At 38.6% G+C, this 27915-nt stretch overlaps 1 long non-coding RNA gene across 1 annotated transcript in view; it reads left to right on the top strand.

The window, feature by feature from the left end:
* Positions 1-27461, top strand: part of LOC128560296 (uncharacterized) — a 43788-nt gene extending 16327 nt beyond the window's left edge. The window contains exons 2-3 of the long non-coding RNA XR_008372927.1: positions 24252-24341; positions 27367-27461. This is a non-coding gene — a long non-coding RNA (uncharacterized LOC128560296). The remainder of the gene's footprint in view (positions 1-24251; positions 24342-27366) is intronic.
* Positions 27462-27915: the final 454 nt, after the last annotated feature.

Below are 27915 nucleotides of genomic sequence, written 5' to 3'. Positions count from 1 at the left end.
GGTGTCTACCTGCTGGGGTTCGAGAAACTAGCAGCCTCCAGTCGTATCAGAACTGTGATTAACATCTCATACCCCAGAAGACCACGTGTTGCCCAGACAATATTCAATTCCATATACATACTGCTTTGTTTTTGGTTGCATGTGTGTTTTTTTTTGTTTGTTTGTTTGGTTTTTTTTTTGGTTTGGTTGTTTTTTTTGTTTATTTTGACGTTCTAGATTGTTGTTTTGTTTTTTAAGTTCAACCTTTTCCATACAGATCCTTTTTCTTTCTCAATTTTTCTAGTTTAATTATAATTTCCCATTGCTGCCTATTTCAATAATCAGAACTTCATTTTTGTTAGTGTTTCTACCACTATTATTTGGTTTTTCCAGCCAATTTTATCCCGTAAAGTTTTCTGTTTGCTTGTTTTGGTTTGATTTATAGCATTTTTGTCTTTCCTCTCTACTTGGTGGAGGTGGGGTACTGTGTCTGATCAGGTTAGCAAAGAGCTGCTGACCTCAAGGGAACCACCCCACTTGGCACCCCCAGAAGGTGTTTTTTTTTTTTTTAAGGTTGTATCAAAGTACCCTACTGTACACCTATATTGCTCTGTCTTCCTCTTTCTGTGCCTCTCTTCTTTTTGTCAATATTCCTTTCACCCAACCACTCTCCTTTCTCTATTTTTCTTTTTTTTCATTTTTTTTTTTTTCTTATCACTCGGTCCTCATTTCTTTCATCGCTTTTTTGCTCTTAAACCTTCTCATCCTTCTGGTCCTGTAACCCTTAGTCCACAGGCACAAGAACTTAAAGAGCAAGAGGAATTGAAAGGAAAATTAGGGCAAGTAAACAGATAAAAGAAATCACCCATGAGGAAGAATCAGCAGAAAACTCCAGGCAACATGAAGAACCAGTCCAGAACTACCCCGCCAAGGGACCATGAGGTAGCTACTGCAGAGGATTCCACCTATACAGAAATGTTAGGAATGACAGAAAGGGAATTTAGAATACACATGTTGAAAACAATGAAGGAAATGATGGAAACAATGAAGGAAACTGTTAATAAAGTGGAAAATAACCAAAAGGAAATTCAAAAACAGAATCAAATAAGAGATGAACGATATGAAGAATATAAAAAGGATATAGCAGAGCTGAAGGAAATGAAACAGTCAATCAGGGAACTTAAAGATGCAATGGAAAGTATCAGCAACAGGTTAGACCATGCAGAAGAAAGAATTTCAGAGGTAGAAGACAAAGTTTTTGAGATAACTCAGATAGTAAAAGAGGCAGAAAAGAAGAGAGAGAAAGCAGAACGTTCACTGTCAGAATTATGGGACTTTATGAAGCGTTCCAACATACGAGTTATAGGAATTCCAGAAGGGGAAGAAGAATGCCCCAGAGGAATGGAAGCCATACTAGAGAATATTATAAAAGAAAATTTCCCAAATATCACCAAAGATTCTGACACACTGCTTTCAGAGGGATATCGGACCCCAGGTCGCCTCAACTCTAACCGAGCTTCTCCAAGACACATTGTGATGAACCTGTCCAAAGTCAAGACCAAAGAAAAGATTCTGCAAGCTGCCAGGAGTAAGCGCCAGTTGACCTACAGGGGCAAATCCATCAGAGTGACCGCAGACTTCTCTAATGAAACTTTCCAAGCAAGAAGACAATGGGCATCTACCTTTAATCTACTTAAACAGAACAATTTTCAGCCCAGAATTCTGTACCCTGCTAAGCTAAGCTTCAAAATTGACGGAGAAATCAAATCATTTACGGATATACAAACATTGAGGAAATTCGCCACAACAAGACCAGCTCTACAGGAAATACTTCAACCTGTTCTGCACACTGACCACCACAATGGATCAGCAGCAAAGTAAGAACTCAGAAATTAAAGGACAGAACCTAACCTCCACACTGATGCAAAAGATAAAACTAAGCAATGGACTCTCACAAAATAAGATGAATAGAATACTACCACACTTGTCAATTATCTCAATAAATGTTAATGGCTTGAATTCCCCACTGAAGAGACATAGATTGGTTGACTGGATTAAAAAACACAAGCCATCCATTTGCTGTCTGCAAGAAACACACCTGGCTTCAAAAGACAAATTAAAGCTCCGAGTCAAGGGTTGGAAGACAATTTTTCAGGCAAATGGAATTCAGAAGAAAAGAGGAGTTGCAATCTTATTTTCAGACACATGTGGATTTAAAGCAACTAAAGTCAAAAAAGACAAAGATGGTCACTTTATATTGGTCAAGGGAAAAATACAACAAGAAGACATTTCAATTCTAAATATTTATGCACCCAATTTAAATGCTCCCAGATTCTTGAAGCAGACCTTACTCAGTCTGAGCAATATGATATCTGATAATACCATCATAACAGGGGACTTTAACACTCCTCTTACAGAGCTGGACAGATCCTCTAAACAGAAATTAAACAAGGATATAAAAGACTTAAATGAGACTCTAGAACAACTGTGCTTGATAGACGCATATAGAACACTCCACCCCAAAGATAAAGAATATACATTCTTCTCATCACCCCATGGAACATTCTCCAAAATTGATCATATCCTGGGACACAAAACAAATATCAACAGAATCAAAAGAATTGAAATTTTACCTTGTATCTTCTCAGACCATAAGGCACTAAAGGTGGAACTCAACTCTAACAAAAATGCTCGACCCCACCCAAAGGCATGGAAATTAAACAATCTTCTGTTGAATAACAGATGGGTGAAGGAAGAAATAAAACAGGAAATCATTAACTTCCTTGAGCATAACAACAATGAAGACACAAGCTACCAAAACCTGTGGGATACTGCAAAAGCAGTTTTGAGAGGAAAATTCATCGCTTTAGATGCCTACATTCGAAAAACTGAAAGAGAGCACATCAACAATCTCACAAGAGATCTTATGGAATTGGAAAAAGAAGAACAATCTAAGCCTAAACTCAGTAGAAGAAAAGAAATATCCAAAATCAAATCAGAGATCAATGAAATTGAAAACAAAAGAATCATTCAGAAAATTAATGAAACAAGGAGTTGGTTTTTTGAAAAAATAAATAAAATAGATAAACCATTGGCCAGACTAACAAGGAATAGAAAAGTAAAATCTCTAGTAACCTCAATCAGAAATGATAAAGGGGAAATAACAACTGATCCCACAGAGATACAAGAGATCATCTCTGAATACTACCAGAAACTCTATGCCCAGAAATTTGACAATGTGAAAGAAATGGATCAATATTTGGAATCACACCCTCTCCCTAGACTCAGCCAGGAAGAAATAGAGCTCCTGAACAGACCAATTTCAAGCACTGAGATCAAAGAAACAATAAAAAATCTTCCAACTAAAAAATGCCCTGGTCCAGATGGCTCCACTCCAGAATTCTATCAAACCTTCAAGGAAGAGCTTATTCCTGTACTGCAGAAATTATTCCAAAAAATTGAGGAAGAAGGAATCTTCCCCAACACATTCTATGAAGCAAACATCACCCTGATACCAAAACCAGGAAAAGACCCAAACAAAAAGGAGAATTTCAGACCAATCTCACTCATGAACATAGACGCAAAAATTCTCAACAAAATCCTAGGCAATAGATTACAGCTTATCATCAAAAAAGTCATTCATCATGATCAAGTAGGCTTCATCCCAGGGATGCAAGGCTGGTTTAACATACGCAAGTCTATAAACGTTATCCACCATATTAACAGAGGCAAAAATAAAGATCACATGATCCTCTCAATAGATGCAGAAAAAGCATTTGATAAAATCCAGCATCCTTTTCTAATTAGAACTCTGAAGAGTATAGGCATAGGTGGCACATTCCTAAAACTGATTGAAGCTATCTATGACAAACCCACAGCCAATATTTTACTGAATGGAGTAAAACTGAAAGCTTTTCCTCTTAGAACTGGAACCAGACAAGGTTGTCCTCTGTCACCTTTACTATTCAACATAGTGCTGGAAGTTCTAGCCAATATAATTAGGCAAGACAAGGAAATAAAGGGAATCCAAATGGGAGCAGAGGAGGTCAAACTCTCCCTCTTTGCTGACGACATGATCTTATACTTAGAGAACCCCAAAGACTCAACCACAAGACTCCTAGAAGTCATCAAAAAATACAGTAATGTTTCAGGATATAAAATCAATGTCCACAAGTCAGTAGCCTTTGTGTACACCAATAACAGTCAAGATGAGAAGCTAATTAAGGACACAACTCCCTTCACCATAGTCTCAAAGAAAATCAAATACCTAGGAATATACCTAACGAAGGAGGTGAAGGACCTGTATAAAGAAAACTATGAAATCCTCAGAAAGGAAATAGCAGAGGATATTAACAAATGGAAGAACATACCATGCTCATGGATGGGAAGAATCAACATTGTTAAAATGTCCATACTTCCCAAAGCAATCTACCTATTCAATGCCATTCCTATCAAAATACCAACATCATACTTTCAAGATTTGGAAAAAATGATTCTGCGTTTTGTATGGAACTGGAAAAAACCCCGTATAGCTAAGGCAGTTCTCTGTAATAAAAATAAAGCTGGGGGCATCAGCATACCAGATTTTAGTCTGTACTACAAAGCCATAGTGCTCAAGACAGCATGGTACTGGCACAAAAACAGAGACATAGACACTTGGAATCGAATTGAAAACCAAGAAATGAAACTAACATCTTACAACCACCTAATCTTTGATAAACCAAACAAGAACATACCCTGGGGGAAAGACTCCCTATTCAATAAATGGTGTTGGGAGAACTGGATGTTTACATGTAAAAGACTGAAACTGGACCCACACCTTTCCCCACTCACAAAAATTGATTCAAGATGGATAAAGGACTTAAACTTAAGGCATGAAACAATAAAAACCCTCCAAGAAAGCATAGGAAAAACACTGGAAGATATTGGCCTGGGGAAAGACTTCATGAAGAAGACTGCCATGGCAATTGCAACAACAACAAAAATAAACAAATGGGACTTCATTAAACTGAAAAGCTTCTGTACAGCTAAGGAGACAATAACCAAAGCAAAGAGACAACCTACACAATGGGAAAGGATATTTGCATATTTTCAATCAGACAAAAGCTTGATAACCAGGATCTATAGAGAACTCAAATTAATCCACATGAAAAAAGCCAACAATCCCTTATATCAATGGGCAAGAGACATGAATAGAACTTTCTCTAAAGAGGACAGACGAATGGCTAACAAACACATGAAAAAATGTTCATCATCTCTATATATTAGAGAAATGCAAATCAAAACAACCCTGAGATATCATCTAACCCCAGTGAGAATGGCCCACATCACAAAATCTCAAAACTGCAGATGCTGGCGTGGATGTGGAGAGAAGGGAACACTTTTACACTGCTGGTGGGACTGCAAACTAGTACAACCTTTCTGGAAGGAAGTATGGAGAATCCTCAAAGCACTCAAGCTAGACCTCCCATTTGATCCTGCAATCCCATTACTGGGCATCTACCCAGAAGGAAAGAAATCCTTTTATCATAAGGACACTTGTACTAGACTGTTTATTGCAGCTCAATTTACAGTCGCCAAAATGTGGAAACAGCCTAAATGCCCACCAACCCAGGAATGGATTAACAAGCTGTGGTATATGTATACCATGGAATACTATTCAGCCATTAAAAAAAATGGAGACTTTACATCCTTCGTATTAACCTGGATGGACGTGGAAGATATTATTCTTAGTAAAGCATCACAAGAATGGAGAAGCATGAATCCTATGTACTCAATTTTGATATGAGGACAATTAATGACAATTATGGTTATGGGGGGGAAACAGAAAGAGGGAAGGAGGGAGGTGGGTGGGGCCTTGGTGTGTGTCACACTTTATGGGGGCGAGACATGATTGCAAGAGGGACTTTACCTAACAATTGCAATCAGTGTAACCTGGCTTATTGTACCCTCAATGAATCCCCAACAATAAAAAAAAAAAAAAAAAAAAAAAAAAAAGACTTTCTTTGAGCCTATTTTCAGGTACAGAGATATAAATTGATTCATTTATAATGTTTATGATAATTCCACGTACGACTGATTGAAAACACATAGCAAACAGGAAAAAGCGGGCTGACAGGCAGTTCCTAAGCTCAAGCCTCCATCCTCTCAGCCCCAATCTATTGACCTCTTGCCCACCGAGGCTCAGGACTGGGCGAGGGGGTGTTGCCAGAGTCAGGAAAAGGGAGAAAACTCACACACAGGCATCATCTTCTGGGCGGTGGACAGGATATACGGGAGGTAATCATGTTTGTTTAGCATTCTGAAAGCCCATGGAAGAGTGATGTAGTGACCGACAGTCTTGATAAGGATTTCAAGTTGGGGTAAGCAGTCTGATTCCTGTGCTTCCTCCCACATGGTGGGGTCAACTCAGAAAAAGACTGATGGATTTGAGGAGATCACTGCCTTCGTAGAGAGACAAGTGACCATTGGTCTTCATTAACTGCTTTTAACATGAGATTCCTATTGAGTTATTCATTTTTCATAAATCTTAATAAGGTATTTGAAACTCTTTCCTTCCAGTGGGAGGCAGTACTTCATGCTGGAAAGAATGGGGGCTTTGATTAGCCTTAAAATTTGTTCAAACGTTTACTATCTATATGATCTTGAGAGAATTAATTTCTCTGAGCCTCCATGTTCCAGTACCACCTGTAAAATGGATAGAATACTGTCCTTTTCACAAGACTGGTGTAAGGATTAAAGGAGATAATAATGTAAATGAGATTAATTTACTCTCTGACACCTCCCTGTACCCCAACGCTGTTTTAAATGTTTCTAAGTGAAGATTTTAAAAATGAAGATTATAAAAATGATCTAACCAAATAATAGTAAATTTCCAAGTGAGGTTATTTTACTTTATTTATAACCTAACTTAAATAGTTAATTTTTTAACACAGAAAAAAGAATGAAAGAAATTAAGCTGCAAAGCCAATTTACTTTGTTTAAAAATATTTCTCTTTTAATTTATCTATTTATATCTGGTCCTGTCTGTTTTAGTTAAGGGCTTCATCTCTCTGGCAAGCACGTGCTGAATGTATATACTGAATAATACTGCGTTTTGAGTTCATATTCTTTACAGCTAAAGCGCTAGACAGATGAACCAGTTCAAGTTAAAATACAGCTCCTCTTTTAAAAATCTGCCTTCTGATTTGATAAATCACAAAGGGGTCTAAGAAATTGGAAGCAGCCTAGGGGCTTTTGGCAAAGAAGCCCCTATTCCAGTTTGGAATTGTGTACAATGAAGACACTTGTCCAAGACACTCACTTCTTTGTGCCAGATCATTGCTGCAAAAAAATGTTCAGAATCCATTGTGCTTTGAGGGGGTCCTATTTGCCAGAATAGTAAAATTTTGATCATTCAGGATCAGGAATAAATGAAATATATGTGAAATTCATCTGGAATCTCAGTCTTATTTTAACTACTGGTTTCTACTCCCCCTCATATTAAACAGTTTTAAAAATTGTGAAGGGAAAATGAAAGACCCAGACATAAGATTTTCCCCTTTCACTTGACAAGTCCTTTGGAATCAGGGTAACAAGTAGCAAAAAACAGAGGGCCAGGAGACAAAGACCGGCTTAGGAGAACCATGGCAGTAAGAGTCAATAGACATGGAATTATACCCCTCTACCTCATGTCTTATTTCCTCAGTGGTAACATGACCATTGCAAAAGCAATAGAAACAGATTATTTACTTAAAATTAATTTGTGAAAATGACTAATTGGTTGGATATTGATATTTTTTGTCTCCAGTTGTTCATATTAGTCATTTGCAACTTCTAATGTACCGTAAAAGCATTTTTTAAAAAGAACATTCATTAAAAATTTTTTATTTTGTGACTTCTGGGATGATTTTGTTACTTTTTTTTTTTTTATTACTGTAGTTTTTGGCTGGGGCTGGGTTTGAACCCGCTACCTCCAGCATATTGGGCCAGCACCCTACTCCTTTGAGCCACAGGTGCTGCCTGATTTTGCTACTTTTTAATGTACTTTAATGTTTTCTCTGTTTGCTTTTTAGATTTGTTTATATTTCTAACTTATTTTTAATCATTTATGAAAATCAATGATGCTAGAAATAAAAGATAAAATAAAGTCCAAAGAATTACCAAGAGAAATTAGTAAAGGTAAAACTGTGTATAAAGTCTAGTTTTGCCTCCTTCACCATTTTTTACACAAATATTGTTTGCATAATATTTTATTTTTTGTTTTTGTACATAATTTCTGGATATTCCTGAGATAGTTGTGGTATTTTAGAAAATGAATGGGAGATAGAAATTGGCAAATTTTGTCTAGATAATTTCTCATTATTTGAGTATCTAATAGGTAATATTGTACATTTTACTCAAGTTCGTTAATAAGGGTTAATGTAGCATGTCTCTTTATTTCATAGTTACTAATAAGGCAAAGTTGGCACAACTGTTGGAAAATGTGTTTAAATTTTTTAAAAAGCAAAATCTATGGTGAGTCTCACCAATTGGATGCAGTGCAGGGTATATGGCACACCTCCTTGAGTGAATGGCTCAGCTACAACTTGGACTTTCTAACAAATGTAAACAAAGTAACCTGTGTATACCCTTATATTAATCTGAAATAAAAAGGTAAAAAAGGGGCGGTGCCTGTGGCTTAAGGGAGTCGGGCACCGGCCCCATATACCAGAGGTGGCGGGTTCAGGCCCAGCCCTGGCCAAAAACTGCAAAAAAAAAAAATTCTCCATCCAAAAAATAAAAAAGGACAAAGTAGCAAAATACTTAGAAAATGATAAAATACACATATCTAAAGAAAATTAAAATTATAAATTATAATTCAACATCATAAAATCATTCCAATATACATAGACATCATCAATATGTGACTGAGCAGAAATAAGACATTTTGGATCATTTTACTTTCAGTTCACTTAGAACTGATGATAAAAATTTAAACTCACAAAAAGCATTGCCAGAGTAGGCAGAATTGGCAAAAAGTAAATAAAATATGTAAAAATCAAAGATTTGGAAAATGGGCAAATTTAGAAATGCACATAAAACTTCGGGTTGCTTTCCAAATTAAAAAGCCTGCAAAAATGCATAAAAACTTGTTAAGATTACCAAAACTGCAGAAATGATGTACCAAGACATCTCACACATTAAAAACTGAAAAAAAAAAAAGTCTGGAAAAATTCATTTTTACTTAATCATTTTACCAATTTGTTATTTTACCCAACTGATTTTAAATTAATTCACATATAGTCTTAATTTCCTACTTTGTAAGAGGAAAAGTGAAGATGAAAAATCCTTGTTTATAATATGACTGGCTTGAAATAGACACTTATTAAATCCTAGCTCTATTTTTTAAAGGCTCAAAAAAATGTGAAAGCATGCCAACAAAAGTATAGCAATAAAGGAGTAACAAACTAAACACCCTTTAGGGTCTTTGAGGAATAATTTCTACAAACTGTCGTCTATTCAGCATATCTTACTTTTGCAAACTTAAGGAAATAGTTCTCTTTGGCAGAAAGGGAAATACACATCATATTGTTGATTCAGTTGTAAAGCTTGTTGACTTACTTGTCAATTTATGCAAAGACTCCTTAGGTCTCACTGGAGAAAGTGTAATTGAAGGCTCAGGAGCTTCAAGGCTGTTCTCCACGGCCTCTCCCTGGTCATCCGGCTGGTGATGTGGTGACCAGCACTTGCACTGTGTTCTACAGAACCTGTATCATGGCAGTAATCTCAGAATTTTGAGTTAGATTTATATTTAGTGATACAGACACATGTCGGCTACACCAGGTAATGATATATCACGAATTTTTCTATTTTTTTTATTAAATCATAACTGTATACATTGATATGATCATGGGGCATCATACACTCGCTTCATAGACCATTTGACACATTTTCATCACAATGGTTAAAATAGCCTTCCTGGCATTATCTCAGTTACTGTGCCAAAACATTTACATTCTACATTTACCAAGTTTCGCAAATACCCCTGTAAGATGCACCACAGGTATGATCCCACCGATCCCCCTCCCTCTACCCACCACCCCTCTCCCTCTCCTCCCTTTCCCACTTCCCCCTATTGTTAGGTTGTAACTGGGTTATAGCTTTCATGTGAGAGCCCCAAATTAGTTTCATAGTAGGGCTGAGTACATTGGGTACTTTTTCTTCCATTCTTGAGATACTTTACTAAGAAGAATATGTTCCAGCTCCATCCATGTAAACATGAAAGTGGTAAAGTCTCCATCTTTCTTTAAGGCTGCATAATATTCCATGGTGTACATATACCACAATTTATTAATCCATTCGTGGATCGATGGGCACTTGGGCTTTTTCCATGACTTAGCAGTTATGAATTGGGCTGCAATAAACATTCTGGTACAAATATCCTTGTTATGTTGTGATTTTTGGTCTTCTGGGTATATGCCCAGCAGAGGAATTACAGGGTTGAATGGCAGATCTATTTTTAGATCTCTGAGTGTTCTCCATATATCTTTCCAAAAGGAATGTATTAATTTGCATTCCCACCAGCAGTGCAGAAGTGTTCCCTTTTCTCCACATCCACGCCAACATCTCTGGTCTTGAGATTTTGTGATATAGGCTAGTCTCACTGGAGTTAGATGACATCTCAAAGTAGTTTTGATTTGCATTTCTCTGATGATTAATGATGATGAGCATTTTTTCATATGTCTGAAGGCCGTGAGCCTGTCTTCTTCAGAGAAGTTTCTCTTCAAACGAATTTTTCCTGTTTTTAAACAATTTTTGATTTTTGTACAGTTAATAATTATTTCATTTCTTGTTTCAGAGAGGACTGTCACTCTCTGGGCCTGTTGCCTGGTGTCATCCTGGGAGTTCCCTCTGCCCAGCTCCAGGCTCTTCTCGTGTCATTCGTTCTCTGGATTCCATTTCTCCTTGTCTTTTAGGCTTTACTCCCTCACTTTGATGACATGTATTCATTTTTTGACAACATTTTCAGAAAAAAGTCCATGTGTAGAATATTTTTTTTGAAATGTGTATGTCTTAAACTAATTTTATTTTTTTCTTGTACTTGTTTATGGTTTGGAAGATACGAGATTTTCCCCTCAGCATTTCAGACCTCTAGTATTGGTATAGCAAGTTTAATGTTATTCTTTTTACTTTGTATGTAACATTTCTCTTCTCTGGAAGCTGTTAGGATCTTCCCTTTATTGTTAGTATCCTGGCAAATTCATTGCAATACACCTTTTAGGGGTATATGCCCATGTATTTTTTGTTTGTTTTGTTAGGTACTCATTGGGCCTTTCAAATCTGGAGTCTGGGAAAATTTTCTTATATTATTTCTTTGAATTTTTTTTTTTTCTGTCACGTTCAATTATTCTCTCTCTAGAATTTCTGTTTCTGAAATCAGGCTTACTGAATAAATTATGTCATCTTTTCTCATCTATTATATATCCTTTTGAGTTTTTTGTTCTATTCTTGAGGAGATGTTTTTGACTTAACATTTTAACTGTTTGCTAACTGACAGTATTTAACTGTTTTTAATATCCAAGAACTCTTTTTTATTCTCTAATTATTCCCCTTACATAGCAACCTGTTCTTGCTTCATAGTTTCTTAGAAAATTTCTGTTAGAAAATCTCTGAGTTGCCTTCTATTTGTTTATTTGTTTTGGTCTTTCTTGGTGCTTGTGGGAACCTTCCTTAAATGTCTAGTGATCCTTGGCTGATTTTTTGTATGTAAAGAGTAGGGTACTAAAAATCTAATTGTAAGTGTGTATGGATGTTGCTTCTCTATGTCAGGATCCAGTTGCTAACTGTCCTTTGCATTAGTGACTCAACTGTCAGTATCTATAGATCTTTTCCATAGGTTGACACCTCTGAGAAAAATCCTCCTGTTTCCCAGCTGCGCTGCTGGTGTTCAGAGGTGGGTTCACTGTTTAGCTCGGTAGCTCAGTCCTCCTGAGTGTCTGCATCTTTGTTTCAAGAGTCCTTTGGATTTGATTTCTCCACAGACCCGACCACCTATCTCCACTGAGGGAAAGTGGTAAAGGGGGAACCTGGAGTTAAAAGTGACTCTAACCTAGAAACCCAGACTTCAAATAATCCCCTCCCACACCACCCGGCATTTTTAGCCTCCCTTCTCAGCCTTGCCTTGCCTTCTTGATGTTTCCAAAGCCTGAGCATTTCCAGAGTTTCACAGGGTGACTTCTCTGGTTACTCATCCACAGCACCACCTAGAGGCCTCATTTTGACCCTCTGCACCCTGTTGGGTCCCCCGCTTTCTGCATTTGTACATTACAAGACATGGCTGTAGATGTCTCCTGATGCTATTGAAGGCGGAGTTTATGTTTCAGTTTCTTGTTCTACTCACAGTTTAGGGTGATTTTTGAGAGAGTAAAGAGATAGAAATGTCTTTATCATCTTGAAACACAAAGACTGGTGTTAACTTTTACATCAAAATATATCAGGAATAAATGTTGCTGGATGGAGCTGGAACATATCCTACTTAGTAAAGTATCTCAAGAATGGAAGAAAAAATATCCAATGTACTCAGTACTATTATGAAACCAATTTACAATCACTTGCACTTTCATATGAAGAATAGATCACAACTATGGCCCAGGATGAAGAAACGAGGAGGGGGGTAGGGGAGGGGAGAGGGAGGTCAGTTGGAGGAAGGGTGAATGGTGGGATCACACCTATGGTGCATAATGCGAGGGTACATGTCGGACCTATTAAGTACAGAGTATAAATGTCTTAACATAATAATTAAGTAAACGAGATGAGGTATATATTAACCAGTGTGATATAAATGCTCCTAATTCTATATGAAATCAGCATATTGTACTCCATAAATGCATTAAGGTATACATGAAAAAAAAGGTAAATGATCCTAGACAATAATTTAAATCTATATGAAAAAAAAGGGAATAAATGTTGCTCTCTGCAGTTACACAGATTAATTACCTGGACATTAAAGAAACCTGGAAAACTTTCTTTGGTGTTCATGTAATTTGGAACTTGTGCTATTGGTTCTATTTTTATATGTCAGGGATGTCCAACCTTTTTCTTTTTCCCTCTGCTTCACATTGGAAGAATAGGAGTTGTCTTGGGCTACACATTAAGTATACAAATATTAATGAAAGCTAATTAACAAAAAATGTCTATGTATCCTTTACGTGATGTATATTTATCACCACAGATAAGCAAAAAAAAAAAAAAATCCTCACAAAATCAGCATGTACCTGCATGGGAGGAGAATTGGCCATAAGGGAAACCAGAGCCTCCTGGTTAAAGGACCTTCCACTGTGTAGGTTTTTCTCTTGGAGGTCAGTGCCTCCGGTGATAATTTACAAAAGTTAGCTCTTAAGATCTTTGCTTCTTTCTAATAATTGGGTACAAAAAAAATCGGCTTTATAATTATTTCAGGCTATAAAGCCTAACGTTATACCCTATGAACTTTGGCAAGTTAAAACAATTTTGCAACTTAACTTTAGTTTCCTCTCTCCTCGGTTGGGCAAAATAATATCAGAGGTATTTATGATATTAAATGAACTAAAAAAAAAAATCATTCATTTAGTGAACAAGCATTTCTTGAACTCCTTTCAAGTGCCAGACATAGTACTTGTTGAAGGGATGATGAATAAGCCAACAATCTCCAATAACCATTAAACAGAGGAGAGAGGCCCAGGAGCAGGTGATTAAGGGACCGTGCTGAGACAGGGAGACGTGCTATGGGAGTGCAAATTGTGAACACCTATCCCAGCCCTGGAGCATGGGGGCATTTGAGGGTGCCTGCGAGGGTGCTATTTGAGACTTGAGCCTCAGATCTTAAGAGAAGAGCAGGAGGTGAAGAGGACGTAAGAGAATATTCCATATAAACAGCATAAACAGAGATTATAGAGGCCAGAATCAGCACTGTTTGTACAGGATGGTGAACATGATTTCGTGTCCATGAATGGCCTAACAAAAACTTTGACACTCCAGGAATGGTAGTCACATCCTTCCCTCCAGCTCCTACATGTGGTCTTCTTGAAAATCAAAGGGTTCTCAATTCTTCCGTGTAAGAGGTAGAGGTATCTGTTATTTGAGTCCAGTATAGTAACTGTGGGATGTATGAGCGTGTGTATGTCTACACTAGCTCAGGGATGGGTATGCATGAGTGTGTGTGTGCAGGTGTGTGCTTGTGTCATCTTTGGCTGGTTTTACATTGGGTTTCGTTAGAAAGCCAGTTTCTTTCTCTTTTCAGTCTCAGTTTGACCCCTGCCATTAGTATATTAGATTAGGATATAATCTAATATGAGGGTCTATGTTATACACACAAAATATACTCCAATGTGGTCTATTAGGTTACACTCTGTTGTACTTCTCTATGAACTCTCTGTATAATTCTCTATGAAAATGGCTGTCATGTTCTATGAAAAGCCTCCTGCTCAGACTGATACCCCAAAGGAGATTTTTTTTCTCAGCAGTGAGCTGTGTTTGTTTATGCCTGAATTCTCTGAACAGTATTTCTGCCAAGGGCGGAGATGGAATTGAGACTCAATCCCTTCATGTGAGGCATAGAGGGAATTCTAACTCAATATTAAATCTCTGCTCCTGAGTTTAAATGGATTTTCTTAATTATATTGTTCACAAAAGGAGATGGCTTAATCACCTATAAGTTCTAAGTCTTCTGTCTTAGAATCAGAAATGAGCTGACTTGGACATCACAAAAGTTGTGGGTTTACTTATATTTTCCATGGAGATCATAATGGGAATTGGTCATGCTGGACTTAGCTTATTTTGGAATAATGGTGAAAATTTTCTCCCTTGAAGTACATATATTAATAAAATGATGATAATTGAGATTAATATGGCCCACATCATGGTTATTCCCTTAGGAAGATAGAGTCTGGTGCCAAGGCTGCCTTTAGATCCTAAAGCATAGTCTACTGGATAGTCTTCATTAATTTCCATCCTTGAAGGGGGTAAATTCCATGTGGAAACCTCCCAAATCATTTCTTGTGAATGAAGCATGGAATATCATTTTAATTTACCCATGAGGTGTCACGAAGAGGTAATGAGAAGCATTTTCTTGGATGCCTTGCAAAAATAGTTCTAAAGCAGTGCTTCTCAACCTTCCTAATGCCGCAATGTATTTTCATTGTTCAAAAGGGGTCGTGACCCACAGGTTGAGAACCACTGTTCTAAAAGTAGTTTAGAAAGGAGTTTCAGGAATGTTTTTTAGCTTTAATTGAATCACTTTTTGGTTTGTTAATTTGCTCATTTGTTCATCAGATATGTATCAAGGGCCAATTATTATTATTCTGATATCATATTAGGTGCTGGGAATAAAAACAGACAACAACTCTGTTTGTTTATGAGAACTCAATTCAGTTCAGGAGGGGAGATGGAGAGACATAGAAGAAAAATATGAAATAAGGTATGATAAGTGCCAGGGGTCAGGTATGTGTCAGGTACACACATCTGTATTGTATTATATTTAATAGTGACCAGTCCTGGGTTGTTAGGGTGGACTGCACAGAGAAAAAAAGGATTTCCTTCCAAGCTGACTCCCCTGAAGAAAACTAGACTCTGTTGGGAATATCTAAGTTCTGCCATTTTTAAAAAGATAGTGTCATGACTTTACAGATGAATTTATAGTGACATAATTTGTACTCGATATTTTAATTTTAAGTGGTGTACTGATAGAAAGATTTCTGAACAAATTAAAAAAGACAGTTGGCCAAGAACTATGGCTCATGCCTGTAATGCTAGCACTCTGAGAGGCAGAGGTGGTAGGATAGCTTGAGGTCAGACGTTCAAGAACAGCCAGAGCAAGAACGAGATCCTGTCTCTACAAAAATTCTAAAAAATAAAAATAAAGAAGAAATGTCTTTAACTCCTTTTTTTTTTTAGAAATAGTAAAATAAGAGTTGCATTTGTTATTATTTTTACCTGTACCCTTTAATGCTTCAAATTGGCTATGAAACACAGGTTATCAAAGAGACTAACAGTGGTCCTTGAAGAGATTTATTTTCATGTAGCAGGGAGTTTACCAGTTGAGACTAAAGGAAAGAAATAGTGATAAAAAATGACCCAAAAGCATATTTTTAGGGAAATGCTATTTTATTATTTGGGCATAAAATGGAGAAGCAACAACCCATTCACTAAATAAAAATGATTTAAAAAACTATAAATTTGTTATTTATTTCTGTTCATCTTGTTTTCGTTGTTTCATTTCTTTCTATACAACTTTCTTGTATGAGGATAAGTGTCATCCTAATCTAAGATAAATGTAATAAAATTAATAACTGTTCACTGATTATAACATTTTTGAATTGAAATATTGCCTCCTGGCCAACATCAGAACTGGCTGCAGCTAGTGCCAGTCTCTGCAGGGATTTAAAAAGATGCACAAAACCTAGATCCTTCCTTAAAGAACTTCCCATCGAGCCAGAGAGGCAAGAATTAATGGGGGTCTCAGCAATTTAATGATACTGCCAGGTCCGTGTTAAAAGCTTGCAGTATTCCTGTGGCTCTCTCATGCGTAAGCTCTTAGAATATTGAAACCCTGAGAAACCTTTCAAGGTTGACTTAAGTTAGTATGATGTATTCATTTAACTAAAAAGCATGGACCTAACCTTTGCCAGACTCTGAGTTAAGTCTTTGCCCTCATGGAGCTCACGTGCTAGCAGATGGAAGTCATAATTGCATGAGACGTGGCTTAAGCTTCTTGTCAAGGAGGCAACATGCATTAAAATTCAGTTTCATAAAGACTGAATTTTAGAGCAGACGTTGCAAGAGAATTAATGCCACTGAAGTTCTAAAACTAGGTCCAATTCATCATAAATCCTTTTACTTTAGAGGACACATATTGAATGAGGCCGTTGCACTGGCATTGTTACAACTGGGCATCCATCCTCAGGCCAGCCTGGGCCATGCTGAAGACTCACCCTTGTATGTACTCTGCCATGCAAACCGGTTCTTTGCTGGGTTTTTCCTACTGTATTGTGGACTTCCAGAAAGTTCCACACATGATTCTGTTTAAAGACTTCTTCATCAGAAGGGCTGGTAGGGAAGAGATGTTGGGTAGGTTTAAAAAAAAAAAGAGCCCAACCTCTGGCCTAACAAACACCACTGTGCTTTTTCTATGGACATCGTGATTTGTAACTGGAATAATGAGGGGTTGATTACACAGGAGATCTGGAAATGGCCAATATTCATACAACGGAAACAGTTTGAACCTGGAACTATCCCAGGGTGGGACAGCTAAGTTTCCATGCTACAAAAGTCGGTGACCATAGCTTTGCAGTACCCCCTGACATGTTTCTGAATTTCAGGGCCTCACTGTGGCCTGAGAGAAGTGAGTGTTTGTAATTATATGTTTTCACATATGTTTTTCTGACTGCTATATTGTTTATATACATGCTGTATTGACTAAAAGATTTTGTTGTTCAAAATGACCAATATACTCGGAGCCTGAAATCTAGTGAGAGACGTGGGTTGTGAGAGGTCAACCAAGCTAGTATTTATCATTTAAGGGGAAAAAAGTCTCCTCAGAGGTGTTGTTAGGTCCACAGGCTAGTCTTCCCCTAAACCCAACAGGCACACAGACTTGACATTCTTTACAAGCCTTAAACAATTGCTGATGTAAGGAGATTACATCTCGCTGCATGTTTTGCTCAGGAGAAGGCATATTCCCGAACAGGTTGGCCTGGAGCAGTTTTCTGCCTGTTCAGTGCTGTGATTGATGCATACAAATAGTTCCTCTAGTGACGGCACAATTAGGTATCACAGCTGCTGTGTGTGGCACGCACAGCCCAGAGCCTGAGTGAGGTGTGCAGGCCAGAGATTACACAGCTGATTTTGCAAGGTGTTCCTCCTTTTGTTTCCCTGAAACCTCTTTCTTACAGTCTGTTGGAAAGACAACCTTTATGTTGAGAAGATTATGTTGAATCCCACCAACAACGAGGTAGTAAATTAACACTCTTGCAACATGCATTGGGCTTAGCCTGCCGATTCCTCGATGAATAATGTTTGGTGCATCTCAAGAGACCAGAAGAAGTCCAGAGTGCTCGCACAGTCAGCCTGTAACTGAACGCTGCTTGTAGCAAATCTAGATGAAAGATTTCAAGCTGTTAAATTGTTTTTCTCTTGCCAAAACACTTCTCAGACGTTAAGGTAGAAAAGTAGAAAGAGGAGTGTGGGCCCAAAAGCCCAGGGGATCTGGAAGGCTCACCAGCAGGTACCAGGACCATGCCAGGGCAGTACTTAAAAGGATTTTGTTGGAATTCCCCGCTATTGTTTTATTTTCTTTTAAAAGGCAGATCCAAAATTTGAATTCCTTCTTAGTCACATAAGTCACCCACTCTGCCTTGTCTACAATCTTCTCTCCTGGTCTCAGATTAATGTAAATGGGAGAGGCGGGATTGGGGGGTGGCTTTACTTCAGAGTTTGTCTTTATTTTCTGCATGTTTGGCCTCTGACATAATTACCTTTTCTAATGTAATAAACATATGGAATTACTTTTTCTAAGCATGACTGCAGGGTCAGAGTTTATGTTTCCTTTAATAAGATTACAAAACTTCTTAAAGTTGAGAGAGAATTTCCCTCATGTGATAAAAAATTCCTGAGAGGTGTTTGAGTTTTTTTTTTTATGTAAAGGCTTGAGCACAATGTTTTCATTCTCATTAAAATACCTATGTATAATTTTAACTACTGTTTGCTGGATGGTTTATATCCATAGGAAATGTGACAGTGTATTCTGTCCCTGTTCTCCATTTTAAAGATGGGAAACTTCATTTGCAAATATTTTGGCAGTTATTTTTAGATTTTATTTTTAACCCAAATATCCAAATATATTTTAAAATATTTGTAAAAATGCAATATGAAAGCCACTCCTCAAATTCATTTTATTCAAATGGCTTATAAATGCCAAATAGATGTATAGAAATCTAAGCTTGTAATAACAGCTGATTTGCAGGTGATTTTTTTTTTTTGCAGTATAATAGAATTCTTTGCCTTATAAAATAACTTTCCATAGAGTTGATTCAAGTAGCATTCCCACCCACTATGTTTAACAGAGGATTATGAATATGAAAAATTCCTCAGCACTTTGATGTGCATTTAACTTCTTAAGAACATTTCTACTGAGTGAAGTAAGGCATTTCTATATTTGTGTTTCATTCAATGGGTATTTTTAAGGTACTTTCTACGTGCTGAATCTTGGACTAGATGCTATTATGCCACTATGACATACACTTGTCTGAGAGTCTCTGGAGAGGCTGATATGTGAGCTGGGCTTACTGTCCGCAGAGTATGGACTGTGGTAAATGATACTCAGGGCTGTAGGAACACAAAGGGAGGCATCTGAATCAGACTGAGGGAAGTGAGCTTCTTATGAGTGGTGATATTTGAGCTAAGTTTTGAAGGATGAGAAGGAGTTAACCAGTTGAGAAAGGAGAAAGAACATTCTAGCTACAGAGAACAGCATGTAAAAAGACTCCTTAAAATGTGGTACATCCTGACACTGTCCAAGACCTTCCTGTATAAAGTAATCAGGAAGGTGTACTTGGGAGAGTGATGGGAGGTAATAATAATCTTTCTTCTTGGTTCTATTCCTATTCCTTGGTTACTCTTTCTCCATCTCTTTGGCTTGTCTCTTAAGTTCTTAACTTCAGAGATTCCAGGGGCTCAATCTTTGGTCCTCTCCTGTGTCCACGCTCGCACCTTAGTGATTACATTCAGGCTCATGGCCTTTGCCCCCTGGAGGCACAACCTTCCTCCCTTCTGGAGGAAACAGCAACATGGTGGAAGCAGAGAGCAGCCCTCACCAAAAAACCACACCCTTGATCTCAGACTTTTCAGCCTCCATGACTGTGAGAAAATAAATTTCTGTTCTTTATGAATTACCCAGTCTTAGGTGTTTTGTTGTAGCAGCACAAAAATAGGCTAAGACAGAAACTGGACTAAGGCAGTGCTATGCCAACAGCTCTCACATGTGGATATTCTAGCATAAATTCTCTTCCAAACTAAAAACTTGCATACCATAGTATCTTTTCAACACTTCTATTTGGGTATCTAATAGACCCTTCTGACTCAAAATGTCCAAAACTAAACTGTTACTCTTTCCCGGGTAGCCTGCTCCACCCACAGCCTTCCTGTCTCAGGTACGGCCACTCCATCTGGAAGTAGCTCAAGCCAGAATGCTATGAGTTATTTTTCTTTAGTGAGGTGAAATTTACAGAACATAAAATTCACCATTTTAACCATTTTAAAGTGTACAATCCAGTGACTTTTAGTACATTTGTAATGTTGTGCATGCATCTCCACTAACTTCAGAATGTTTTCATCACCCCAGTGAGTAATCCCTTCCCCATTAGCAGTCACTCCCGTTCCCTCCATCTCCCGGCCCTTGGCAAGCACTAATCTACTTCCTGTAGCCATGGGTTTGCCCTTCTGGACATTTAATTTAAATGGGATGATGTTATACATTGTGGCTTTTTTTGTCTGACTTTTTGCCCTTAGCATCATGTTTTCAAGATTCATCTATACTGTAGATTAAGAATATATTTGACTCCTCTCTCTCACACCCCACATCCAATTCAACAAGAAATTTGAGTCTTTCTCCTTTCTTCCACTGTGACCACTCTGACATGAGGATGACTCAGTTCTTCTGCATTATGGCCATCACCCCCAACCTGCATCTTCATCGTTAGCCTCTCCTCCCTGCCTTGGGTTCCCAATACAGCTGTCAATTCAAGTCAGGTTGTGCCACTCCTCTGCGCAAAAGCCTTCAGTGGCTCCCCATCTCACTCAGAGTAAAAGATGAAGTCTCTACTGTGTCCCGCAAGGCCTTCAGGATCCTCATAACTTCCCAAAGGGTTGATTTCTGTAGCATTGATCTACTCCTGTCTGGCGAGGGCTGCTCTCTGCTTCCACTCAAACCTTCCTGCTGTCCTTCCAATGCCCCATCATTCCATCTTGAGAATTTTGTACTCACTCTTCCCTCTCCCTAGGTTGCTAACTCACTCCCTTCCTTCAGACCCTTGGCCTTGGGTCACCTACTCAGTGGGGCTCACTGACATCCTCTGTCCTGATTGAAAGCACATGTCTTCCTACACCAAGATCCCAATCTTCCTTGCTCCTGTAAAATTTTCTACAATATGCATCTCCCTCTAACTTGCCCTATTACTTATTTCTTTATTCTTTCCTTGTGTGTTTATCTCTAATGTGAACTCCACAGAAGTGGAAATCTTTGTCTCTTTTGTTTATCCCACTTGATGTATCCCAGGTGACTAGAACAATGCTTGGCACTTAGTAATTGACTGAAAAATAGACGCTGACTTGACTAAATGAATTACAGTAATTCAGAAACAAAACTTACAGAAAACAAAACTTAGTTCAAATAACTTGTCCAAGATTTCATAGCTCATAAAAACTCAGAGCTGATGAACTCTGAATCTGTGCTCTCAACAGCAACTTTGAACTAAATACTAGAGAAGTAGGCAGGGTTCTTGAAGAGGGTTCCAGGTTCTTGAACTTTCTCCTGAAGAACAAGGACAGATGTGGAAAAATTTTCCGAATGGGTGTGATGGAATAAAGTTATTTTTTACGGGTAGTGTGGTGGGCTTAATAATGTCTCTTGCTCTGAAATGATCACATCCTAATCCCCAGGACCTGTGAATATGTTACTGTGAATATGCATGGTAAAAAGTTTTGCAGACGTGATTAAATCAAGGATCTTGAGATGAAGAGAGGATCCTGGCTTATCTAGAGGGGATCTATGTAACCCTAAGAGTGAGGCAGGAGGATCAGATTGGAAGTAGATAGGGGTCAGAGTGACATGCTGTGAAGCTGTGAAGGTGGAGGAAGGGGCTATGAGCCCAGGAATGTGAGCTAGAAGCTGGAAAAGGCCAGCAAACTCATTCCCCCCTAGGGCCTCTGGCTGACATCTGAATTTAGCCCCATTAAACGGATTCTGGTCTTATAATCTCCAAAACTGGAAAGTAAACAGAATTGTTTTAAGCCAGTAAGGTTGTGGTACAATTTGTTACAGTGGCAATAGGGAAACTATTACATGGATCCCTCCCATTTCTTGAAATTAATAGAGAATTGATAAAGATCAAGTGTATCCCTAAGCCAGGGGTTAAATCATCTATTATTTGAAACCACACATACTTACCTTTGTTCCATCAGTCTCTTCTTATGCATATATATCAAATGTCTTCAATGCCAAAGATACAAAGATGACAAAGACATACTTCCTGCCTCCCAGACGTTTGTGCCCTGATCAGTGCCCATTCAAGGAATAAGATTGAGAAATTTGGTTATTTTAAAATGTGTTGAATTAGGAGGTACCAAGTTTATACCAGCCCAGTTTTTGAAGACAGTTTTTTTTCTCTCCTTGTGATTTGCAGCCCCATCTCCCTGGCTGGCCCTACTGAGCTCACAGCTGAGTGGGCAGAGCCTGGCTCCTCACAACCAACTCTCACTTCTGGATTTTCTGGTCACCACCCAGCAGGCCCAGAAGAGCTGACAACACCCCTTATGGACATTCAACAAAATTAAATCAGCCCCAATGCATGTTCAGTTGCTCATATAAGCTTTAAAAGGTTAAGAGAGATAGAAGAGCCCACCAGGGAAGAACTTATTTGGGAGAGATTTCAGGCAGGTGTTATCTTATTAGAAGGGAAAAACGTTAGAAGAGGAAAGCTATGAACACATTCAACACATCTGACTTCAGATGTCTCCTTTCCAGCCAATCACGAGTGGTTGTGATGCAGTCCTGGGGCCCAACATGTAATGCTAAAGAAAAGGGAGGACAGGGTCTTTCACTAAGAGCAAGGTTTAAAAAAGGAATAAAACATAGAGTTTGAGAAGGTGGTTATGACAAGACTATGACACATAATTTAGCAGGTCTTCAAAGGAAAGGCCTTCAAGGAAAAAGGCAAACCCTAGGGTGATTAACAGCAAAACCCAAAGCAGGCATGGTGTGAGGATGGAGAGAACCTGCCAGCCCAAAGGCTGTGGAGTTGGAGTGCTGGAGGAACAAAAAGGATGTGGGTGTGACAGGACTCCAGAATGCTCAGCAACAGGTGAAATTTCAACATCCTGCCCAAACTGAAAGATTTGGCAGTTGTGTCCAATGCGTTGCATTTGTTTTAATGCATCCAGAACTTTATGCCATGTGTCAGCTTCTAAGGACAGCCTGGCTAGAGTGGCTTTCAGGGCCTGTGGCAGTGCTGCTAAAGGTGAGGCTGGGCCACTAGGTGTGTTGGGAGGGTAGGGAGTGGGGGTGTGAAGAGGCACAGTGCTCTGTCATTGGGTTGTACTACTCCTGACACCCTTCTCCATGGGGCAAGAGGGAGTTTATCTGCACTGCAATGGACTCGTGTGTTAAATAAGAACAGCTGCTTTTCTTCTCTGGAGGTGAGAGCTAGATAGTGTAGCCCCAGAACAAGGCATGTACAGAACCAAATAGATGAGAGATGAAGGGAATTTTTTTTCTTAAGTCCTTGGAGTTTTTTTTTTCTTTTTTTTTAATAGAAATGCCATCAAATAAAATAAATTTCTGTTTCTTTTGCAGTCTGCAGAAAGTCATCAATCTAGGACTACCTTAAATTCTTTAGTTAGATGACATCATCCGAGGGTCATAGGACCTCTCCCTGAACTGCTTCTCATTGAGTGCCTGAATTTGAATGCAAAGGTGGATGGTAGATGCTTGAAGATAGCACCTTGGAAGGCAGTTCATTCTGGGCTGCCAAAAGTTCAGCTGCATGCTGAGCTAGTTTAGCATAGGAACCCAACTAACGTCAACTTTTCCCCTCTTGGCATCATTTATAGTTGATAAGGAGTTAAATTAAATTGGTTTGTTACCTCCCAGGGCAGTCTCAACTTGTGAGAGAATTTAGTTTCACAAAAGCAAATTTAGAGCAAAAAGAATTGCATTAATAAAATAACAGTCCCTTTAGACTTGGGTCATCTTGGAGATTCAAATTTCAAGAATGTTTTAGTGTAAGCACATTTCTAAGATTTCCCAATGCCAGCTGATATAGTCCTTTTGGGAGAATCCAAATGTGCCCAAATAAAATAGCAGTAAATCCAGCAAATCCCACAGAGAAATTCTAATAGAAGATAAACTCTTGCAAGAGATATACACACTACATGTACATGTATTTTTACTACCAGTTTTGTCCAGAGATTCAGCAAAAATAAAGTGAGACAGAATTGAAACCATTATACTTTTGATTAAAAGAGACTCAAAATTATTTAAAATAATCTTTTCATCTTCCCAGGGGAGTCAACTGTGGTTTGTGTTTCTTGATATGTCACCTGTGCACATTCCAGCAAAAGGACTGGTGTGAAGAGCCAGAGCCAGTCATATGGTGAGTTGCACTCTGAGGGTGACTTGAAATCCTTTCTGCTTGTTCCCTCTATGGTTTCTGCAGGAAAAAAAAAAAAAGTGGGGAAGGCTGCTCAGTAGGGAGACTTAGGTGCTCAAGTACTTGAGTTAAAATGGTCCATTTTTATCCAATTTTAATTCAGCAAACCCTTACCAAAATCTTTTCTTCCAACAAATGTTTTCTTTGTACTGTGGTTATAGTGATACAGTGTGGTCTCTTTACTCATATTTCACAGTTGCTTGGAGGAGACATATCAGTAACCCAATAATAACCATGGTAAAGGACCCCGGAGTGCTGGGAGGCCAGGGGAAGGTGGGTGATTCGTCTTGGTAGTGGGGAGCAGAGGGAGGGTTTCTAGAAAAGCATCCTTAGAAGGCCTTAGAAGTCAGCAGAGCTGACTCAAATACTCCAAACTGTAGATGAGTAAGATAGGATAAGCCTAAACCTTAGTTCTTAGTAGGAAACATTTGTCTTAGTAAGCGAGGGATTGTGACACAGAAAGAGAAACGTCTCTGAACATTGCTTTATGTGTTTCCCACCCCAATCTTACTTCTTCCTTCTTTTAGTCCAGGCAATCAGATACCCACAAAAAACAAGCTAGTCATCGGAAGTGTCAGGGTGCCGTTTTATAACTGATGGCTGCACTGGCTTGAGAGTCTGTTTGGTTAGGGGAGATAATTTGCAAGGAGATCATAGAGGCAAGACTACCTGTATTTGTATAATACGCTTAGAAAGTATGTTAATGGGCATGATATTATTTGGCTAATATTCAACCCATCCTTTCAGTGGGTAGAGCTGACCTTTTCCAGGCAAGATTCCAGGACCATAGCCTCTATTATGGGTTGAATTGTGTCTCCCTCAAATTCGTATGTTGAAGTCCTTCCATAAAATGTGACTTGGTTTGGATGTAGGGTCATCACAGGTGTCCTTAGTTAAGGCCCTACTGGAGTAGGGGGGGCTTTTGATTCAGTATGACCACAGTTCTTATGAAGAAGTGAAATTTGGACACAGATGCTCATAGAGGGAAGACAATGTGAAGAGACACAGGGAAGAGATGGCCACCTTCGGGCCAAGGAGAGAGGCCTGGAACAGATCCTTCTTCCCTTAAGGCAACCTACAGGTTGAGACCCACAGGAACCGTACTAAAGGCCGTGGCATTAGGAAGGTTGAGAACCATGGCATTAGGGTCTTCGGAAGGAGTTAACCATGCCAATGCCCTGATTCCAGACATCCATCCTGCAGAACTATGAGACGACACGTTCCCGTTGGCTAAGACCCTGGTGTGGGTACTTTGTTACAGCAGCCCTAGCAAATGCGTGTGCATCCTGGCTCCAAGCAGAGGGATGTCACCACCTTCTGTCAGAACTGCTCTCTTTCCTCTGCGCTGCCAAGAAGAGATGAGAGACTTTTCCCAGGGATGCTGTATGCAGGCTGGGAATTCAGTATGGCCCCAAATGGGGATCTTTGGTTAAAAAAAAAAATGGTATCAGAGGAGGACAAGAACTCACAGGTTTATTTTTGGGAATTTTGGACAGGGAAAAAGAAAAAAAAGAAAGAGCCCTTAGGATAGTTTAAGAGTACTTCCTTTTAGCCAACAGTGAAAAATATTCGCAAGTTATTGATGAATTATTTTTATGAAGAGAAGGTGTTTTTGTGAATTCCCTTTTCAAATAACAACCCCACCCCTAAATAACTCCTAAAGCTTTCACTTTATTTTCTTGACAATTTATTAGCATGCTCTGTTCTTTCAACTCCCCTTCATTCATTTTTTTAGTTTTTCTCTGAATTTTAACCCTTAATGATCAGTAGTCTTTTAATTCCATCCTTTATAGTTTCTGGTTACCAAAGAATTACATAATTTACTTTTCCTCACTGACAAAGGCATGTATATTTGTCTAAGGGTCAGATTATGAGTCCACTTGTTATTTTGTCATGTAATAAGCTATTATTAGGATTAATAAGGTCTACATATCCTGCAAATTTGAATTTTAAATATGCCCTAATGGGAAGCAAGTTGAAAAGAAATTTGGTGTACAGAATGAGTACTGGAACTAAAATAAGAAAATCTGAGTTTGAGCTCAAACTCTAATATTTTCTACCTCTGAAACTGTGAACTAATCTCACAATATCACTGATATTCATCTCAAAGCTACAAGATGGTGATCTCCATATGCTTATTCTGAGACTTAAAACGAAATAATGTACACTAAGTTATCTGGCACGAGGTCTACACACAGCACATCCAAAAAAACATCTACTGGGAATTTGTTAAATTGAAAGATCTGCTGAAGTCACAAGTGATGTTATTTGTGCTCTACTTGTTCTGTTTTTAAACAGCGTGTTCCTCCTCAAACTTGAAAGCTTCTTCAAGTTAAGTAAAGAAGACTTAACCCAGACTCTATTTTCCATGGCACTTAGTATTAGGAAGTCATTTAATATTTATTGAGGGTTTACTGTGTACCAGAGAGTGTATTATCTATTATGTCATTTGGTCCTTATCAAAACCCAAAGAAAGAGACACTCTCATTAGTCTCAAGATGAAACTAAAGCTTAGAGAATAAATCCAAGTGCATAGTTCCTAGCCGGAAAGGGGGGAGTTGGCCAGGAAGAGAATTCAAATCCAGGTGGTATGAGGCTGACCCCAAGCTTTTAACCTCTGCACTAGGCTGTCTCCCTACAGTAGAAAAGTTATCCAAACCACCCCATACCGCTCTCACTGTCTACAGCCTATGGAGAAAGTGGGTGTTTTTTTCCTTTTAATTGAGAGAGATAACCAGTGAAAGGGTTTAGATTTATTATTACTTCGGCATGAGGAATGAAGAACTCTCAGAGATCACTGCTGTCTTTAATCTCTTCTTGAAAGAAAAATCTTGGAAAAAGATAAATGAAAGTGAACAATGCCCAGCCTTGGGAGAGAAATGGTTTCCCACATCTGACACAACTCATATCTTAACCCTTTTGTTCTATTTCTCCCTTCATGCGTGTCCTGTGATCCACTCTCTGGAAGATGGCTGTGTCATAGCTACGGGGCCAACACACACAGCCATTATCTGTTTTAGAAGAGACGTGTACTCTGCTTTTAGGTGAGCTTCCCAAAGCTTCCCAAATGTCTTCCCCCCTGAGAATATACTGCCTGCTACGAAGTAGGTCAGGAAGTAGAACCATTTCACATAGTGAAAATGGCAGATGGAGTCTGTGGAGTTTTGCCACCTTCACTGCAATCAATTGATTCTTGAGACTTAAGACTCCCATGAAGTCCTCCTAGGACTGTGGTGGTGCTCACACGATACTGGCTTTGTAATGGGGCATGCGCAGGGCTGATCACTGCCCAGCAATTAGAGGCTTGCTGTTTTGATTTTATCTCATCAATGTGGTCCATTTTGCTTCAGACACATTTTTCTCTCTAAGATTATCTCCATAAGCCCCAGTGCCAAGGAGAATGAATCCCAATAAAGCCCAATAAATCTGACAGAAAAATGTGGAGTTGGAGATTCATGTGGACCACGGGGACTGTCGCATTAAAGGCTCCTGGGGATTTTTTTTATGACTTTTTTTC

The sequence above is a fragment of the Nycticebus coucang genome, chromosome 11, assembly GCF_027406575.1.
Source record: "Nycticebus coucang isolate mNycCou1 chromosome 11, mNycCou1.pri, whole genome shotgun sequence".
Classification (NCBI taxonomy): Eukaryota; Metazoa; Chordata; class Mammalia; order Primates; family Lorisidae; genus Nycticebus; species Nycticebus coucang.
Note: the sequence above shows the minus strand (reverse complement) of the source record. Positions and strands in the feature narration are given on the sequence as shown.